Source organism: Bos javanicus, chromosome 21, assembly GCF_032452875.1.
Source record: "Bos javanicus breed banteng chromosome 21, ARS-OSU_banteng_1.0, whole genome shotgun sequence".
Lineage (NCBI taxonomy): Eukaryota > Metazoa > Chordata > Mammalia > Artiodactyla > Bovidae > Bos > Bos javanicus.
Window position 1 is genome coordinate 40,370,934 of NC_083888.1, and position 20,085 is coordinate 40,391,018.

Genomic DNA, 20,085 nt, shown 5'->3' on the forward strand with positions numbered 1-20,085 from the left:
TATTTATTCACTTACTTACTTATTTAGCTAGTAATAATGAGTCTACTGAATATTGACCTCAACTCAAGCATGAGTGGTCTTTATGCTAACTCTTCTTCATTCCACAATCATTTAAATTATCTAAATTTCATAATATGATCAGATCAGTTCAGTCGCTCAGTCGTGTCTCACTCTATGCGACCTCATGAATTGCAGCACATCAGGCCTCCCTGTCCATCACCAACTCCTGGAGTTCACTCAGACTCACGTCCATCAAGTCAGTGATGCCATCCAGCCATCTCATCCTCTGTCGTCCCCTTCTCCTCCTGCCCCCAATCCCTCCCAGTATCAGAGTCTTCCAATGAGTCAACTCTTCGCATAAGGTGGCCAAAGTACTGGAGTTTCAGCTTTAGCATCATTCCTTCCAAAGAAATCCCAGGGCTGATCTCCTTCAGAATGGATTGGTTGGATCTCCTTGCAGTCCAAAGGACTCTCAAGAGTCTTCTCCAACACTACAGTTCAAAAGCATCAATTCTTCGGTGCTCAGCCTTCTTCACAGTCCAACTCTCACATCCATACATGACCACTGGAAAAACCATAGCCTTGACTAGACGAACCTTTGTTGGCAGAGTAATGTCTCTGCTTTTGAATATGCTATCTAGGTTAGTCATAACTTTCCTTCTAAGGAGTAAGCGTCTTTTAATTTCATGGCTGCAGTCACCATCTGCAGTGATTTTGGAGCCCAGAAAAATAAAGTCTGACACTGTTTCCACTGTTTCCCCATCTATTTCCCATGAAGTGATGAGACCAGATGCCATGATCTTTGTTTTCTGAATGTTGAGCTTTAAGCCAACTCCTTCACACTCCACTTTCACTTTCATCAAGAGGCTTTTGAGTTCCTCTTCACTTTCTGCCATAAGGGTGGTGTCATCTGGATATCTGAAGTTATTGACATTTCTCCCAGAAATCTTGATTCCAGCTTGTGTTTCTTCCAGTCCAGCGTTTCTCATGATGTACTCTGCATATAAGTTAAATAAACAGGGTGACAATATATAGTCTTGACGTACTCCTTTTCCTATTTGGAACCAGTCTGTTGTTCCATGTCGAGTTCTAACTCTTGCTTCCTGACCTGCATATAGGTTTCTCAAGAGGCAGGTCATGTAGTCTGGTATTCCCATCTCTTTCAGAATTTTCCACAGTTTCTTGTGATCCACACAGTTAAAGGCTTTGGCATAGTCGGTAAAGCAGAAGTAGATGTTTTTCTGGAACTCTTTTGCTTTTTCCATGATCCAGTGGAGGTTGGCAATTTGATCTCTAGCTCCTCTGCCTTTTCTAAAACCAGCTTGAACATCAGGAAGTTCACGGTTCACATATTGCTGAAGCCTGGCTTGGAGAATTTTGAGCATTACTTTACTAGCGTGTGAGATGAGTGCAATTGTGCAGTAGTTTGAGCATTCTTTGGCATTGCCTTTCTTTGGGATTGGAATGAAAACTGACCTTTTCCAGTCCTGTGGCCACTGCTGAGTTTTCCAAACTTGCTGGTGTACTGAGTGCACCACTTTCACAGCATCATCTCTCAGGATTTTAAATAGCTCAACTGGAATTCTATCACCTCCACTAGCTTTGTTCATAGTGATGCTTTCTAAGGCCCACTTGACTTTGCATTCCAGGATGTCTGGCTCTAGGTCAGTGATCACACCATCATCATTATCTGGGTCGTGAAGATCTTTTTTGTACAGTTCTTCTGTGTATTCTTGCCACCTCTTCTTAATATCTTCTGCTTCTGTTAGGTCCATACCATTTCTGTCCTTTATCGAGCTCATCTTTGCATGAAATGTTCCTTTGGTATCTCTAGTTTTCCTGAAGAGATCTCTAGTCTTTCCCATTCTGTTGTTTTCCTCTATTTCTTTGCACTGATCGCTGAAGAAGGCTTTCTTATCTCTTCTTGCTATTCTTTGGAACTCTGCATTCAGATGCTTATATCTTTCCTTTACTCCTTTGCTTTTCGCTTCTCTTCTTTTCACAGCTATTTGTAAGGCTTCCCCAGACAGCCATTTTGCTTTTTTGCATTTCTTTTCCATGAGGTTGGTCTTGATCCCTGTCTCCTGTACAATGTCACGAACCTCATTCCATAGTTCATCAGGTACTCTATCTATCAGATCTAGGCCCTTAAATCTATTTCTCACTTCCACTGTATAATCATAAGGGATTTGATTTAGGTCATACCTGAATGGTCTAGTGGTTTTCCCTACTTTCTTCAATGTAATTCTGAATCTGGCAATAAGGAGTTCATGATCTGAGCCACATATTTAAACCTGAACAACTCACAAGTATACAACTAATAACTTTGGCTTCAACTACAAATATTGATCTAAGCTTCCTCTATAAAACCCAGCAGCACTCAGCTTTTAGCTAAGCATGTCAGTTGGTTAGGATGGAAAAATTAGTTAATGAGGGAATTCCACCCCCCTCAAATCACAGGTGAACTGCAACCCAATTTCAGACATAATTTATTGAGTTCATAGGCCATATGTTGGACCACCATGGTTTTAAGAAAGTCTTTGCTGAGAATGACTAATTTATGTCTATCATGGACCTGCTTTAAGCATAGTCTTTCTTGAACTCTTAGTCCTGTGAAGTCCTGAGTTCCTCTTTGTTCCATCCTCATTGATGTTTGGTCTGTTTTTATATCAGAGCTGACCTTCTGATTGCAGAGTTCTCAGGCTCTCTGCCTAAAATCACTCAAATTTGGCCTGAGGATTTTCTATAACTGCACAGATTTGGTCAGCCATATTTCTATTGTTCTGACAATTTCTGATTCTATTTTCTATGACACAAATTCCTGTAAAAGAAAATTCTGAAAACTCTTCAAGTGTAAACAACCTGTTAATTTTATATACAGAGTCACTTCTCTTGCCAGTGAATGGGATCTGTGGATGATATTATGAGAAAAAAAATGCATTATTTTCCCTGTTTTTAAAAGCAGAAAGAAAGAGTACCAAGCTGTGTTTCCTGGAAGATTCTTCTCTGTTACTCAAAAAGTTTCCTCTAGAATCATTTCTTTTTGCTCTTATTAAATATTTGCCCCTGCTCGCAGTTCAACAGCTGGGACTAAATCTTGTCTTTCTGCTACTTCATTTGAGTTTGCTGTTTAATATATGTACATGTATATATGCATGCATATTTACATATATAAAACACACCTTATATAACATGCATATTTTATACACACATATATGTGTGTATTTATATATCATTAAATTTTACCATAAGAAACAGTGACACTTGCAGGAACTCAACTTAAAGAATGGCAAAATTGGTTTTCTAATTAAGTCACTGCATGTTGTTTTTCTCAGCAGCTCTGCTCTCATATGAATCCCTTCCTCTTCTGAATCCCACGCACCATCCATAGCTTGTTCCCTTCCTTCCCACTGTGCCATCCTTTATCAACAGGAGCAGTCAAATCAACCCTTGGAGTGTACTTAAAAGCACCATATGCCCAACAGAAGAGCACTTGAATTACTCTGTATACCAGAACCTGCTGTACATCATAACAGATTATTATCAGAGACCAAAAACTAAGACATGATGTGATATTACAAGCCATCAGAAACTGTCACCTGAGAGCACTCCTTGTCCCATTTATTGTATTTCCCAGATTCTCATTACTACCAACTAAATCAGTCAGGCTCTTATAGGGTTCTTGGATACAAATGACTTCTGACCTAAAGCTAGTCATCCAGCTTCTTTCTTTATAGGCACCATATTTAAGGAAAAAAAAAAAAAACCAACAGAGTACTTGTGAGTAGGCAAGCTTCTCCATGATGAAAAAACAAACAAACAAAAAAAAGGAAGAAACTTTTCTAAGTAACTTATTTGAGTGACTTCCTTTGTGGAGTTTGCTGACAAAGAAAGAGGTAGTGACAGAGTACAGACAATTAGTTCAAAAATCTAAGCAAATAACATGTAAGTTTAATACAGAAATATTCCTGATAGAATTGTTTTCCAGTTCTGTGATTTATCTTTTATATTCAAGTCCAGCTCTACCTCTACTGTGTTTTTTTAACTCTCTCAGGCTGAAAAATTAAATCTTTTTTCACGGGGTCCTAAAAGCCTAAACCCACTCCAATATTCTTGCCTGGGGAATCCCATGGACAGAGGAGCCTGGCTGACTATAGTCTATGGGGTCGCAAAGAGTTGGACATGACTGAGTGACTAACACACAAGAGCCTAAAGAAGGCTGTATTTATATCTCACATCAAATAGTTTAGGTTCAGAAGGACTGAGTAGCCTCCCTTCACACTGACTTAGCTTCAGGAAGTCACTTTGAAAAAATATAGGGATGAAAAGCTACATATCAGTGTGCTTGCCCTACAGGCCAAGTAAGATTAGACAGTAAAACCTACTAAAATGTACTTGGCTCTTAGAAGATGTGGCAGGTGAGAAGAAGCTTTACACAGTGATATCAGAGGGAGAAGGCAGGGAGAGACAGTTATTTAGAGCAGCCTTGAAAGGAATAGTTGCATATGGACACAAACATGGTGGAGGGAGCCTACTAAAAGAGTTACAACAAAAAATTCCAGCTTCATGGCCATGTTCCTATGTGTACGTGTGTGTGCTCAGTTGCTCAGTCGTGTCCAACTCTTTGTGACCCCATGGACTGCAGCCCAGCAGGCTCCTCTGTCCATGGGACTTCCCAGGCAAGAATACTGGAGTGGGTTGCCATTTCCTCCTCTGGGGATCTTCCTAACCCAGGAATTGAACTCGTGTCTTCTGTGTCTCCTGCACTGCAGGTGGATTCTTAACCACTGAGCCATCTGGGAAACCCTGGCCATGTTCCTATACACATACATTTTTTTCTGCAGAAGAGATATTTCCATAGGAATGTAGAGTTGCTCTAAAATGGTTATTAGGCTGTAGTATCTAAACATACAGCATACGTTAAAATAGATTGAAAACACATACATCAGAGATGGAAAAGTCATATCACTATCACTCTGCCAGTTACATAAAACTGCAAAAGTAAACGTTTAACATTTAGCATACTGACCCATATTACTATGGGTATTTGCTTCACCCATTTTCTATTTTCAAGATGCATTAAAGTTTTGGTTGAATGGGGCTTTCTAGGTGGCACTAGTGGTAAAGAGTTCAGTTCAGTTCAGTTCAGTCACTCAGTCGTGCCCGACTCTTTGCGACCCCATGAGCTGCAGCACGCCAGGCCTCCCTGTTCATCACCAACTTCCGGAGTTCACTCAAACTCACGTCCATCGAGTCGGTGCTGCCATCCAGCCATCTCATCCTCTGTCGTCCCCTTCTCCTCCTGCCCCCAATCCCTCCAAGCATCAGAGTCTTTTCCAATGAGTCAACTCTTCGCATAAGGTGGCCAAAGTACTGGAGTTTCAGCTTTAGCATCATTCCTTCCAAAGAACACCCAAGACTGATCTCCTTTAGAATGGACTGGTTGGATCTCCTTAACTCACCAGTAAATGCAGGAGATGTAAGAGATGTGGGTTCGATCCCTGGGTTAAGAAGATTCCTTGGAGGAGGGCATAGCAACCCAATCCAGTATTCTTGCCTGGAGAATCCTATGGACAGAAGAGCCTGGTGGGCTACAGTCCATAGAGTCACAAAGAGTTGGACGTGACTGAAGCAACTTGGCAGGCAGCATGCAACTGGGGACTCCGTTCTGTGGTGTTTTGGGAGTCATTCCTGGAGGTCAGGCCTCAAGTCAGCTCCTCAGGTCTTCCAGGATTTTATTTTAAAGCACCTAATTCCCTGTATTACATTCCATTCAAGATATTTAAAGCAGGTTCTATTTTATGAACTAAATGCTATGATGAAGGTCTGGACTCAAATGCCTCAATCAATTAATTGGTAATGGCTACCTAAGGCAATGTGTTTAGAACTTTGAGAGTGAGGTCCAAACTCCACAGAAAAGATATTTTTTTATACCTGGTCTGGGAGTGTTTAACATTTGCCACCTTAATAAACATCAGCCTCACTTAACAAATTATTCTGTGTGTGTATTGCAGGGTACGGGGGCGGGGGGGGGGTAGTTTACATATGATAAATATAAAATCTGCAAAGATGGGTGAAATTTCAAAATTTCATTTTTATTCGGACATACTGTGAAAATGAACTAGGCATACCAAATTAAAGATTGCATAGAGGAAAATGTTAGATTTAGTCACAGGAATGCTAATTGAACCATATATGAGTTATAATTTATTATACTTGAAATAGCCAAAGTTACTTCAATACAATTCCACTAGTCTAAATCCAATCTTCAAGGATACAAAGGTCTGGCCATTTTGTTCTCTGAACTTGCTGAATTGCTCACTGCTGGAAATGATTTTAAAGGATTAATTTTAAAGAAATTTCAAATCAAAAACCAAAGTATTAGAAAAGAATGTAACAACAACAAAAAAAAACCCTGTGTTCCTGTTACTTCGTAACCATTTGCCTTGGTTAGATAGGTTGGTGAGAGGATATTTTCCCCCCATTCTGAAAGGCAATAATTTTTTTCCTGAGAGTGTTAATACTTCAGTCATTTAAGCTTCCTAATTTGATGCTTTTTGGTTAAGAAGGAAACCTTAAGTGAGGAAAGGAAATGCTGAGAGGAAATTACTTGAACAGAACTTAATAGTTTTGTGATATGAAGCTGTGATCACATTTTTTTCACGGTATGAGTCAGTCATATAAATGTTTGGTTTACTTAGTTTCTTAATTTGACATGAGACTAAACTGGGTAAAACTTGTCAGTAAAATGTTGTTTTTCTTGAGTTAAACCAGATTGATTTCATTATTAATATAGCATCTCATATTTGTAAGTGAAACTGATTTAAGTGAGCTTTCGGTCATCATAAATCTCATTTTTAAAAGTATGTTTTTAAATGGATTACTAGCCCATGCTATAATTTCAACAAGCCTGCCTCCTACATGGGGATTTGAAGATCATGGTTATAGCTACTATTAGTGTCAACACAATGTAAGTAGGGTTCATTATGAAACTCTCTGGGGATTTCTAAAGTGATTACATTCTCTTTAAAATCCACAAAAAGGAACTCTTCAAAAGATAACAATTCAATGAGATGAGATAGGAGCCATCTGGTTTGCTTATAAATCATATCCTTATTTTTTATGGTATGTCATTGCTGCTCTATCCTATTAGCATGAGAGAATGAAATTCAGGAAGGCTGACTTTTATCATTTTTTTATCTTATAAAAAAAGGAAAAGAAGTTGAACACCAAGTATTAGGGTAAACATCCTGCCTATTCATTGGAAGAACCAATGCTAAAGCTGAAGCTCCAATACTTTGGCCACCTGATGCGAAGAGCAGACTCATCTGGAAAGACCCTGATGCAGGGAAAGATTGAAGGCAAGAGAAGGGGGTGGCAGAAAATGAGATGGTTGGATGGTATCATCAACTCAGTGGACATGAGTTTGAGCAAAGTGTGGGAGATAGTGAAGGACAGGGATGCCTGGTGAGCTGCAGTTCATAGGGTTGCAAGGAGAGGGACACAACTTAGCAACTGAACAACAACAAAACCCAATTCCTCGAACTACCTTTCTCCATGCAATCAAGTATGTGCCCCAGCAGTTTCAAGTTATAGGCAAATACTCAATACAATTTTTTTTTAATTTTATACCAATCTTTTTCATTTGGGGGCTTCCCTGGTGGTTCAGACAGTAAAGAATCTGCCTGCAACGTGGGAAACACAGTACGTTACCCACATATTTTTCTCAAGCATACAGAATAGGTGGTTCAGTTCAGTTCAGTCACTCAGTTGTGTCCGACTCTTTGCAACCCCATGAATTGCAGCACGCCAGGCTTCCCTGTCCATCACCAACTCCTGGAGTTCACTCAGACTCATGTCCTTCAAGTCTGTGATGCCATCCAGCCATCTCATCCTCTGTCGTCCCCTTCTCCTCCTGGCCCCCAATCCCTCCCTGCATCAGAGTCTTTTCCAGTGAGTCAACTCTTTGCATCAGGTGGCCAAAGTACTGGAGTTTCAGCTTTAGCATCATTCCTTCCAAAGAACACCTAGGACTGATCTCCTTTAGGATGGACTGGTTGGATTTCCTTGCAGTCCAAGGGACTCTCAAGAGTCTTCTCCAACACCACAGTTCAAAAGCATCAATTCTTCAGCACTCAAGCTTTCTTCACAGTCCAACTCTCACATCCATACATGACTACTGGAAAAACCATAGCCTTGACTAGATGGACCTTTGTTGGCAAAGTAATGTCTCTGTTTTTGAATATGCTATCTAGGTTTAGAATAGGTGGTAACCAGCCTCAAACCTGGAAGGCTTCCACCACCAAGAATATCTCCTTGACTCAGGTGCCATAGTGATTAAAAGTTCACTACTACAACAAACTAAGTTAGCTCATGATAACAAATGAAAACTTATAGTGCTCTGATTTGTTTCCTATCCATTCAAAAAACCAAGAAATCTAGAGGTTCTGTGTATGACTTTGGGTTATGGCGCTCTGTTTTTACATGTAAAACTCTTGAGAAGGGTAACATATGGAGTCCCTACAGCTTGTAAGGAATTGGATTGGTAAAACTCTTTCCAAGTGGGTGCAGGACCACATAGGATATGGGATCACTAGGGTCCCTGAGGCCCTGGGAGAGAAGAAGGTGTTTTATTTAACTCTCAGACTTGATCCCCTGCTCCTAAACTAACTTCTCCCTCAAAGAAGTGAATTATTTTTTTCAAGTGCAAATCCATTTCTTCTTCCAAGGGAGCATTTCCAACAGAATTCAATTCCCTGATTCTCACCCTGCCTCTTATGAGAATTCCCCTTTAAGTTTCTATTCTGGCTCCCACCTCACTAGACCCTAAGCCCAACCCATCCAGCAGCAAGCCATTTTGTGGTGTGAAATGGTGTAGCACAGTAGGAATTGCATGGGCTTCGGAGACACATAGACCTTGGCTGGAGTCTCAACTTTATCACATACTGTATGGATCATGTTACTGATACAGTGTCCTTTTCTCTGTTAATAGGGTCAATAATATCTATCGTATAGAGGTTGTGATTGGCAGAATAAGAGCTCTCAAAGATGACTACACATCATGCCCCAGATTCCGTCAATATGATATTTTACAGGCAAAAAATGACTGCAGGGTATATAGACTCTTTATCCTGGAAGATTATCCTGGGCCCAATCTAAAATATGAGTGCTTAAAAGTGGTGATACTTTCCAAGCTGTGGTCACGAAAAGATGTGACAGTGGAACAAAGAACAGGAAGATGGCAGGATGAGAAAGATTCCATCTGCTACTGCTGGCTTTGAAAATGGTGGAAGGGGTCCATAAGCCAAGAAAAAAGGACAGCCTTTGGAAGCTGGGGAAGTCAAGGAAAAAAATTCTCCCTTAGAACCTCCAGAAAGGAACACAGTCCTCCTGGCCCCTTGATGTTAGCCCAGTGAGATCTGTGTGAGACTTCTGACCAACAGAACTATAATATTTAAAATGTGTATTGTTTAAGCTACCATGCTTGTGATAATTTGTTCCAGTGACAATTAAAAAAGCAATACAGAGGTACTGTAAGAAAGCTTAAGAAGAGGATCTACCATAGTGCCTGGCACAGATAAAGCCCTAAACAAGTATCAGTTTCTTCCCACAGTTTATCTAGGAAATTCTAATTCATGTATTCACAACAAGAAACAAAACAAAAAAACACATTCTATGTGCCAGACACCATTCTAGGAACTCTTGGAGTTTACAACCTTATCAAAAAAGCAAATTTTTTTTATGTACTGCAGTAATTTTTTCACTTTCTACATATACCAGACTCAAGTAGGCATTTGTTGGTCTCAACCATTGTGCCAAAGGCTCCCATACATTCATACTCATACACGTCAGCAAGACCCACCAACAGCTGCACACCTCCTAGTCTTTTGACCCCGTGAGTCTGTTTCTGTAGAATTCTAAATGAAGAATATTATTTATGTTTTATTTTGCATTCAGGAAGCAGATGGAAACCAAATGTTACTGATAGGTTTGATCTTACTGTGCCTGTCTCTGATCATAGGACCATTCAAAATCCATCAGAAATGACCTCATGATGGCCACAAAGCAGAGAGGCTCAAATCAGTCACTTCTGAGGGTTAGATGGGAGACAGGGAGAGGAGTGCGGAGAGAAGGGTATGGCTGCTATTCCCCTTAAAGCTTTAAAAGATGGAAACACTGAATTAAACATCGATTTTAGTAAGTTCAGATTCACACCATGGAGTGCAGGTGAACCTGGGTATAAATTCAAGTTGTTCTTGCAAAGGAGGAAGCACTATAGAAGAATCTGTTTAGACCAGCTGGGCCACATGGCCTTAACTTCCTCACTCCACCTTTCCTAGAGCACTTGGTATTTTCCTCAGACTTACAGTGAAGGTGACACAATTCTCTGACCAGCCCTTGAGACAAATGCTTTTGGATGTTAAGGGCTAGGAAATCCTTCATGATCTTGACTGTGCTAGATGTTACAGGGTCTTCTGACTCTGCCCACTCCTCCTGGTAGAATTTATGGCAATTCTGCTTCCGGATATTAAAATTCAATCCTCTTTCCAGAGGTAGAAATCCATTCCAGATTTGAGCAGCTGAGAGCTAGTACCCCATGAGGAGCACTCAGAGAAACATATTCTTACCTTGTGATGACCTTTATAGCTTTGCTCTGCTTCCAAGTGTCCCTTGCAGCTATATTCGAATCCCAGTGACTACAGTGAGGACCTGCTAGAGAGGTGCAGGCTTTTATTACAGCAGGGTCCCTGGCTAGATAGGTTAGGATTTTCAGCAGGGGATTTGCCAGCCTCACAACATGGTGTTTTCTCCCTAATTGAAGCAGCCCACTGTCCAGAAAAATCAAGTCTCGCTGTTGGAGAAGGAATCTAATCATTTCACTCTGGAATGATTCTGGGCATCTGATGGATTGGTGGAGTTCTCCTTGTTGGTTCCCTGTCTTTTCTGTGTGTAAATGTTTGTGTGATTTTTTTTTTTTAATGTTTTTATTGATGTCAAGACGTTGACATAAAAACAAGACTAATAGTGTCTGATTTAGGCTTCTGGTTTCCCACATCTCCCCCATCTCCTTGAGCAGCTGGCATAGCTGGAGGACTGTTTACTCTATGGCTTATTTCCCCCTTATCTTTGATGTCCCAGGATGTCAAAGGTTGTAAATTTAATATCGATTTTATAAAGTAGTTTTACTCTAACATGTCAGTTGTGATTAGCTTCAACCTGGAAGAAGCTCAGTCACTGATCTGGATTTGCACGCAATGTGGCTCCCCAGCTCTCAGGCTCTCTGAGTGAATGCTTTATTTATAAGAGTGGCAATGGTTTATAAAGGCCAGGACAGCCCCCAGCCCCCAGCTCTCTCTCTGCTCTGAGCCTCCAGCACCTGGGCCCTTACATTTAGCTTGCAAATCTAAGTAGATCAGAGAGATGTATCATTTGCTGGCATGTCAACAGACAGAAGAGTTTATAGATCACATTATACCCCAGTGGCTATAACCAGAGAGAGAGGAATGAGAAGTCTTACTTGTGATTCCACCCCTCCCTTTCTTTAGTTCCCCAGTGTCCTCGTGTTTTGCCACCAGGGTGGGGGCTGCTACTATAATAACAGTGATAAAAGCTGACATTTATTGAACACTTTTTATATGGTGATCACTTAATAAGAGTCAGGGATGGTACTGAGGGTTTTCCATGCATCATCTCATTTAATGCTCACATCAGTTAGGAAGTGAGTATATATTATTACCCTATTGTTACTGAATACTATTATCACTACCATTTTACAGATGAAGGAACAAAGAATGGCCGGGATCACACTGCTGCACATTTTGAGGCTGAAATTCAACCCAGTGCAGTCTGACCACCTCCCCTGCCACAACTCATATTTTCATCTCCGACACCATAATAAGTGCTTTATCACAAAACTTTGAAAAGACATTTTTACACTAATCATGCTGACGTTAACACCTTGGTTTAGGTTAATGTTCTCTATTCTTATTTTTTTTATACAAATTAATACTGAAACATAATTGTAGAATTTATCCGCAAATCCTATTTCCTTTCTTAAGAAGAGACAGACAACTGGTGTGTTTATCCTGCCCCACTGATCTTCTCTCCCTTCTCACACCTTGTAAGAATTCCTCCTTAGAGAATGAAGCTGAGGATGCTCCCCACTTTGTGGCGGGAAGCTTTTCCTGAAGCCATGTGGCTATGTTCCTGCTCATCAGCTGCCACAGCAGGTGCTGCAAAGGGGCCACATGGCCTTCCAAGTTAAGGAAATGAATCAAAGCCTTCTTACTTTGGGAAAGCTCAATTCACTGTATTTTAACACTGCAGAGGCTAGTTCACGAGGAGGCTGACAGAGGGCACTTGGAAACTTTATCTCCCAAGTTAAATATATTCCTTACCTGTTTGCCAAAGTCCTCCATTCTTTCCCTGAGGCTGAGATGTTCCAGGCAAGGAGTCTGGGAGTGCTTTTCCTCGTATTTGCCTTCATCCCTCTTCCTAGATGTTAACAGTGGGGGCAAGAATACATTAAGGCAAATTGAAGACAGTGCCAAATTCTCTGATATGCCTCCCATTAAGAGATGAGATCTCTATTTCACCCCTTTGATTCTGGGTGGGTTTCTGTGCCTGCTCTGACTAACAGAATACAGTAGAAGTAATGTTGAGCACATTTCTGGACCCAGACTATAAGAGATTGGCAGTATCCACCTTCACTTACTTGTCACACATAAGAAGTTCAACTACTCTAAAGGCGAGACAATACAGCAAGGCCCTGAGACTACGTGGAGAAAGAGACAGACCCAGCTGAGACTGTCAAGTGATCAAATACGTAAGTAAAGTTGTCTTGAGCCCTCCAGATTAGCCCAGATACTATCTGAAAGTCACCAAGTGATACCAACCAAAGAACAGAAGAGATGCCTAAATTCTCAACCCACAAAATAGTGAGATACAATAAAATGGTAGCTGTCTTGCATTAGTGAGTTATGTAGCGATAGCTAACAAGTACAGGCACATAGGTGTTTGGAATGGATCACTTTAGCTTTTAAGGAATGTAAACCTGGGGCATGCAATCACAGATGGAAGGCTGCTCTGTCTAGCCTGACTCGATGCATTTAAGCACAGGGAAGAGCAAATAACTCTTAACTTGTGACTTGAGGATATTTCTGCAGGACAACCACTGGTGTGCTGCCTTGTGGAGCAAGTCTTCCCAACTGATTACACATTGTTAATGAAGGATTAATCTTTTGGTATACTGGCATCTCATAATTCATGGACCAGTCAGAACCCAGCCCTCAGCAAAGCATACTGAGCCCACACTTTGTTTTTCCTTTTAATTTCCTTAGTTACCACATTATTTTAAACAGTCAGAAGGTAAATTTCTTCACTTCAGAAGAAGCACATAGAAAACCTTGCTCTCGGGTAGTAAGAAAACACATTTTTTTGTTGTTGTTGTAAGGCTTAAGAATTGTGGTAAAAGACATAAAGGTAGGCTCTTTTAGTTAATAGTTTCCAAATATAATTTCATTCTTCTATTTAATTGTATGTGTTTCAATGCATATGCTACTTGAAATATCTGTGAGAAAACAGTATATTTTGGAAACATAATGGCACTTTTTGAGTAGTTACAGTTTATCTGTCAAACCATAATATACTTTCATGGAAATGAGACAAAAAAACACCTGAGTGAGAGACAAGGGAGACTTGATAAGTAGTCAGCTTGGTTTTATACTCAAACTAAACTGGCCCAAACTCTTTTTTGAAGTGAAGTTACTAAGAATGTACTTATTTTCTACATTAAAGTCTCCATTGTTTGTGTGTTGTTATCCAACAGGAACAAAATACAAAAGCTGGAGAAGAAACTTCCTTCAAGAGAATCCCATCCTCAAATTCTACATCCAGAGGTACCAGCCCTTGACTTCCCACATACAGGTTATCATGGCTAGAAGTTTAGAGCCTTTTATTTCAGACTTAACCTGACAATCACATATCACAGAACTCAGGGATCTTTGCTGGTATCAAGAGATCAGATTCCACATCCAACCCACAGGAATTTTGTTTTAGGAATTAAACTAGATTTCGGAAGATAGACAAGGAGTTAGCCAAAAGACAAGGATGGGAGAACCATAAAAAGACAACATCACATCAAAGGCAGAGGAGAGGATAACATTACATTATCTAGGTAGTACGATTTGATGTGATTTTTATATTCTTTGTACTTTTATATGGCTTAATTTTTTTGTCATTAACATGTGTCATCTATTTAAAAAAGAACTAGAATATCATGAAAATAATATATTTCAAAGCAGTCAAGATGTTTTAAACAGGCCCAGAGGTCTAAGAAGATAACAACTTCTCAAAAGAAATGCAGTCCCCCCGCCCCCCATCCATCCCAAACCTTTTTATGGTGCAGTATTCTGCTGAGCGGAAAACTCCAAGAGCAGAAGAAAAAAAAAAAAAACGGAAATATTGGTTTCTAATCCTTCAGTGATTAATTGCTGAATATTAAACCAATGGAGCTTCCTGATTTTCCTCCACTTTAAACATTATCTCTGTATGGGAGAAGTTTGGTCAATGTTGGAATACTGTGAATTCAGAACTGAAGCTGTTTAGGGTAGTGATGCCAATTCTTTACATGTAATTGTAATGTGTTCAAGATTTTTCCAAGCTGTACTGGATAAAAATCCACAAGTAAAATATTCATACAATTTTTTCATAGAGAATGCTATTCAATGAGAAGTTAAACCTCATTTTATCATATCATAATATAAACATAGCTTACATGTACTAAGTGTAGCCTAGCTTCATCTTATAAAATGTTAAGCATTTCCTTTCTCATATTAAAAAATAAGCTTTCAAATTTAGAATGAACAATTTTACACATTTTTTTTTTTTAATGTGCAAGAAGTTTTACGAAATTCTTTCAGGCTGAGTGTGAAGGAGATCAGCCCTGGGATTTCTTTGGAAGGAATGATGCTAAAGCTGAAACTCCAGTACTTTGGCCACCTCATGCGAAGAGTTGACTCATTGGAAAAGACTCTGATGCTTGGAGGGATTGGGGGCAGGAGGAGAAGGGGACGACAGAGGATGAGATGGCTGGATGGCATCACTGACTTGATGGACGTGAGTCTAGGTGAACTCTGGGAGTTGGTGATGGACAGGGAGGCCTGGCGTGCTGCGATTCATGGGATCGCAAAGAATCGGACACGACTGACTGAACTGAACTGAACTGTGAGGAAAAATTTGCAATTTTTTCATTCCACTGGTATAACTGAAGACATACAGGTTTTGGGGTTAAGAAGTCCTGGGTTTAATCACCAGATTTGCTATATATTGGGTGTGTGACTTGGTAAACTACTTGAACAGCATCCCCTTAAAAGGATATGTTAAGTATCCTTTACACGGCAGGCGAGGTGCTAACCATTAAGAACACAAAGAGAACGTGGTACAGATGGTCTCTCCTCCCTTATCTCCCTGGGCCCCGCCTTGTCCCCTGTGTAAAATACCTGCCTACCTCTACCTTATGTGACTGTTGTCACGATGGTGATGCGATACAGAGAGCAAGCACCCTGAACAAAGCTGCTGTGGAAGACGAAGTACACTATTATCTTGAATAATATCACAACACAGGATGCGATTGTCTTCTGCATTAAAACCATGGACTCTCGGGCTGAGAATGCACGTGTTAACTTTCTGTATCAGAAGCCTCATTACCTCAGCTTTTTACTTCAGCCAGCCCAGCAGGTGTGGAGCGCGTGGAGCGTGACTACGCGGGCCGCCAGCCCCAACTTCCGGTCCGCCGCGCACCTCTGCAACTGCGCATGCGCAGCTGGCTGACCGTCGGCTCCGCGGTTTACCCTGAGGAACGGTTCTCAGCCGCTGGGCAAGTGGGCAAGAGGCTAAAAGCCCGAATTCCAAGGCGCACTTGGTAAAACCCCTCAGACAAGGTCCCCAGCAAGTCAGCAAAGCAGGTTTGCACTGATGACCCGGCATTGTCAGTTTCCCTTTCCCTAGTCTCTCCCTTCTGGATCTCCCTGCCTGGATCACTTCCCTAAGTTACACACGTTCAAACCCTTGCCTCGGACTTTGCTTTAGAAGGAAAGCCAGGCTAAGTATCTATAAAAGGAGAAAATTTAGGCCGAATTTTGTGATCCAAGTGTGTAAAACAGACCATACAGTGAAATAGTATGCAAGCATTGGAAACTGTGGATCCAGTTAAATGTGAGAAATTTTCAGGACATTGTTTGGTATGAAAAGCAAGATGCAGAGCTGTTATGTAATATGAAATAAAACAAAAAATAGCCTCCCCTAAATCCTTGTATCTATATGAAAAACACTTACTTGAAAATGTAATATATGAGAATTTACTTTTTAGTTACCTTTAAACTAAAAAAGATACTAGTTTGTTAAATGTGGTTGGTGGTGTGGGAGTGGAAGGAAGGGGTTAATGAAAGAAGGAAAAAGAGATCATCATGTAAAAGATCACATGTATGACATAATGTTACTATTCCATTCAGGTAAAACCATACACATCTGAGTACCTGCCTGTGACAGATAAAAAAGGACAATCACCAGTCTGCTGGGAGATGAGGTTTCAGGTAGAGTTTTATGTTCATCCTCAGACTTTTCTTGTTTTAAATTTTACAGTAAGCATAGATTAATTATATAATCAGAAAACCATTAAAGCAATGAATACCCAACAGAAAAATGAAGAGACCATTTGGCATATTTGGTTAAGAGTACAGACTGTGGAGCCAGACAACTACATTCAGATCTTGACTCTGTCACATGATTGCATGATCTTGGGCAGGTTATTTCATTTCTTTGGGTTTCAATTTCCTCATCTGTAAAATGGAATTCATGGGGTCACAAAGAGTTGGATACGACTAAGTGACTGAACTGAACTGAACTGAAAATGGAAATAATAATAATGTAGTACCTGATTCATTGGACTTAAGAAAATTAAATGGGAAATGCATAGCAAGCTTTCAGAATGATACCTGGCACATAGTAAATGCTGTATAGAGTTTAGCTGTTATTATTTCTTTATAATTGATTATAGAAAGAAAAATAGCTGAGCTCTTAGATGCTACAGCCTTTAGTTAGACAGAGGAGTTATGCTTCACTGTCATGGCAGCGGGGTGACCATTCACCCACAGCCACTCCACTCCTGCAGCTAAGACAACTTCTGCTTCTAGGAGGAAATAAAGAGAGAGAGGAAGGATAAGGAGAACATGGACAAAGAAAAAAGACAAAGGGAAGAAGAAAATAGCTCCAAAGTTTCCAATAGAATGCTGGTGGAACAGGGTATGCCTGGCAAACAGTGCCCTCTTGACAGGTGTTCAGCCTGGCCTGAAGGGTTCTCTTTCCAACTTCCTGGTCATCTCATTTCTTCAAGAAGCAGATAAGTTCACATTGGTGATCTATTTTTTTTCGTAATTGAGATGCAACTGTTAGTATAGTACATTCTGCTGACATTAATGTCATACTTCCTAGATGCCAGATAAAAAATACTTTTAATTAGTTATAAATGAGAATGTATACACAATTCTGAAACTGTGTCTTCATCATCAAAGTTTGCTTCCAAATATGATACATGTGCCTTTAGTGCCAATTTTTACTAATTGTGCGATGCAGTGTGCTGACAGCCATGACACATTTCCCCATATCCAGTCACAAAAATATTTCTAATTAGTCATAAATGAGAATGTACACACAATATTTCCAATAGCCACTCTGTTCCTAAGAGAGTTCACAACAGAAAAAACTTAAACTGTTGCCACTGAGCTGCCTTGCTGCAATTCCAACAACTCCTGTTTCAGAAATGCTTGGAAAATTGAATCTTTAGATCTTACTGGGTAAACAGATCTAAGGTAGGTTTCAGCCCAAGTTCTTTGAGATTCATGTACTCCTGAACCTGACTAAAATGCATACCATAGCCATTTCAAAGGCAGTGATAAAATTACTTGGTTAAATATTTTGGCTAGATTTCCTGTTTCCAGAAGCCTGAGCTTTGTATTATGTGGCTTAGGCGTTTGCACATGGCAACTAGGGCAGTATTAAATGACCCTACAACTGCCAACCTCCATAAGAACCATGCCCCATAGGGAATGCCCCAGGCACCCATCCACCACTGTGAACCACACAGATAGAGGACTCCACACATCAGTAACTGCCTTCAAATTCCTAGATCTTGAACTTTCTTTAGGAATCCAGGCTATAAGCCTCTTAAGATGATTACAGACCATCAAGTACCTCCCCTAGTTCACAGTATAGAGCCTATAAAATCACTGTATAGTTATAATTTAGATATTCTCCAAACTCAAGACTATGAAGCATTCTGATCTGCTCTTTAGATTTCTGTATAATATCTCCATCATTTTATAACAGGGTTTGTCTTCTATTGCTGTGGGCAAGTGGCAGTCCTATGCAAGTCATAAGGCCCTGATTTATTCATCATACATCACAGTGAAATGGGGGCTTCATGTGAGGGGAGGGAAAACAGTTCTGTTAAACTTTGCTTACTTTCACTACCTTTAAAAACTCATTAAATAGGATTCTGCCTTTTAGTTGCTGAAGTGTTTAAAGCCCTTTTTAATGAAAAATTCTAATCCTATATAATCACACCATAAGGACTTTCTTTATGTTCAAAGAGGAAACAGTGTTAAATTTTAATGCATACCTCTGGCAGGCTATAATAAAAGTGTTCAGTCAGTTTTAAATCCGATTAGTGTAACTGTTACAGATTAGAGAAAAACCCCAAGTGATTTGAAGCAAGTCCCCAACTCAGGGAGTCTAATTCAGGGCCTGGCCTGATCATGCCAGATTCTAAAGGAACATCAATACTTGTATTCGGTTTGCTCACAATTTGTTTAGTAGTTAATAAAACAGGGTCCCATACCAGGTATTGCAAGGCTTGAAAGACAAGCTTTCAAATAGAGGCAGATAGGACAGATTGCAATCCCTTCTTTGTTCCTCAAGTGACACATATTGTACCCTGGCTTATATTCTTATCTTTTCTCAGTATTTACCTCAGTGCTTCTTAATAGATTCAGTTGGGTAAAGCAGGAATATTAAAAACATCTGAGAAGAAACGCATATGTATATTCAAATATTTACGAATCTGCCCTCCCATCCACCTCACTTTGACCTCCTCTGTAGTCTAATACGTGTAGAGAAGAAAATAGTCATCTAAACCCTAAGATCACATGCTAGAATGTATGAAGGCACCTGCATTGAGCAATTAAAAATACTACCTTGTAGTTCTAATTCCTACATCATCACAAGTGAGAATCGTTAAGCTGACTGCACTCAAAATCAAGTGATCTGACATCAGGTCCCAGCTTTGCCCAGTGGCTCAGCAGGTAAAGAATCCACCTGAAATGCAGGTGACACAGGATCCCCTGAAGAAGGGCATGGCAACCCACTCCAGTATTCTTGCCTGGAGAATCCCACAGAAAGAAAAGCCTGGCCGGCTATATCCATAGGGTCACAAAGAGTTGGACACGACTGAAGAGACTGAGCATGTCTGCATGCACCCAGCTTTGCCCTTACCAGTTGGGAGATCCTTACTGTTTATGAAACTCAGTTTTATCACCTATAAATTAAAAATCATTGTATCTGCTTCTTCTACATTTTAGGGGTGTTGTGAGGATTAGATTCATAAATCTGCATAGTCTTAAATGATGGCATGGTATTAACACATCTGGATTAGAAACACTTTGAAAGCAGTACTGGTCATCTTGCTTTTATATTCATATTCTCTTACTATTATGTACATATCCTAAGTGACTACACATCATGATTTTAATAATAGATGTCAATTTGCATATCACCTTAAAACTTGGGAAAAGAACAGCGTATCCAACTAAGTAAGTTGTCAGGAAAGGAACTGAAATCCTTTTCACCTGGGTTAACATTTGACTTCAACTGCCGTCCCTATCTGGACGCATTTTAAAGACAATGCCTATTTGAATGTCATGGCTCTCTGGGCCTTTATGCCTCTGGAGTGAAAAGCTTTGGGCTCCAGGTAGTCATTATTCACCAACCTTCTTCTCTCCTGTTCTCCTTTTTATGCTACCAGACCAAAGC

At 40.2% G+C, this 20,085-nt stretch overlaps 1 long non-coding RNA gene across 1 annotated transcript in view; it reads right to left on the reverse strand.

Moving 5' to 3' along the window:
• Window positions 1–20,085, reverse strand: part of LOC133233982 (uncharacterized) — a 172,994-nt gene that overhangs the window by 126,634 nt on the left and 26,275 nt on the right. The window contains exon 3 of the long non-coding RNA XR_009731941.1: window positions 12,399–12,495. This is a non-coding gene — a long non-coding RNA (uncharacterized LOC133233982). The remainder of the gene's footprint in view (window positions 1–12,398; window positions 12,496–20,085) is intronic.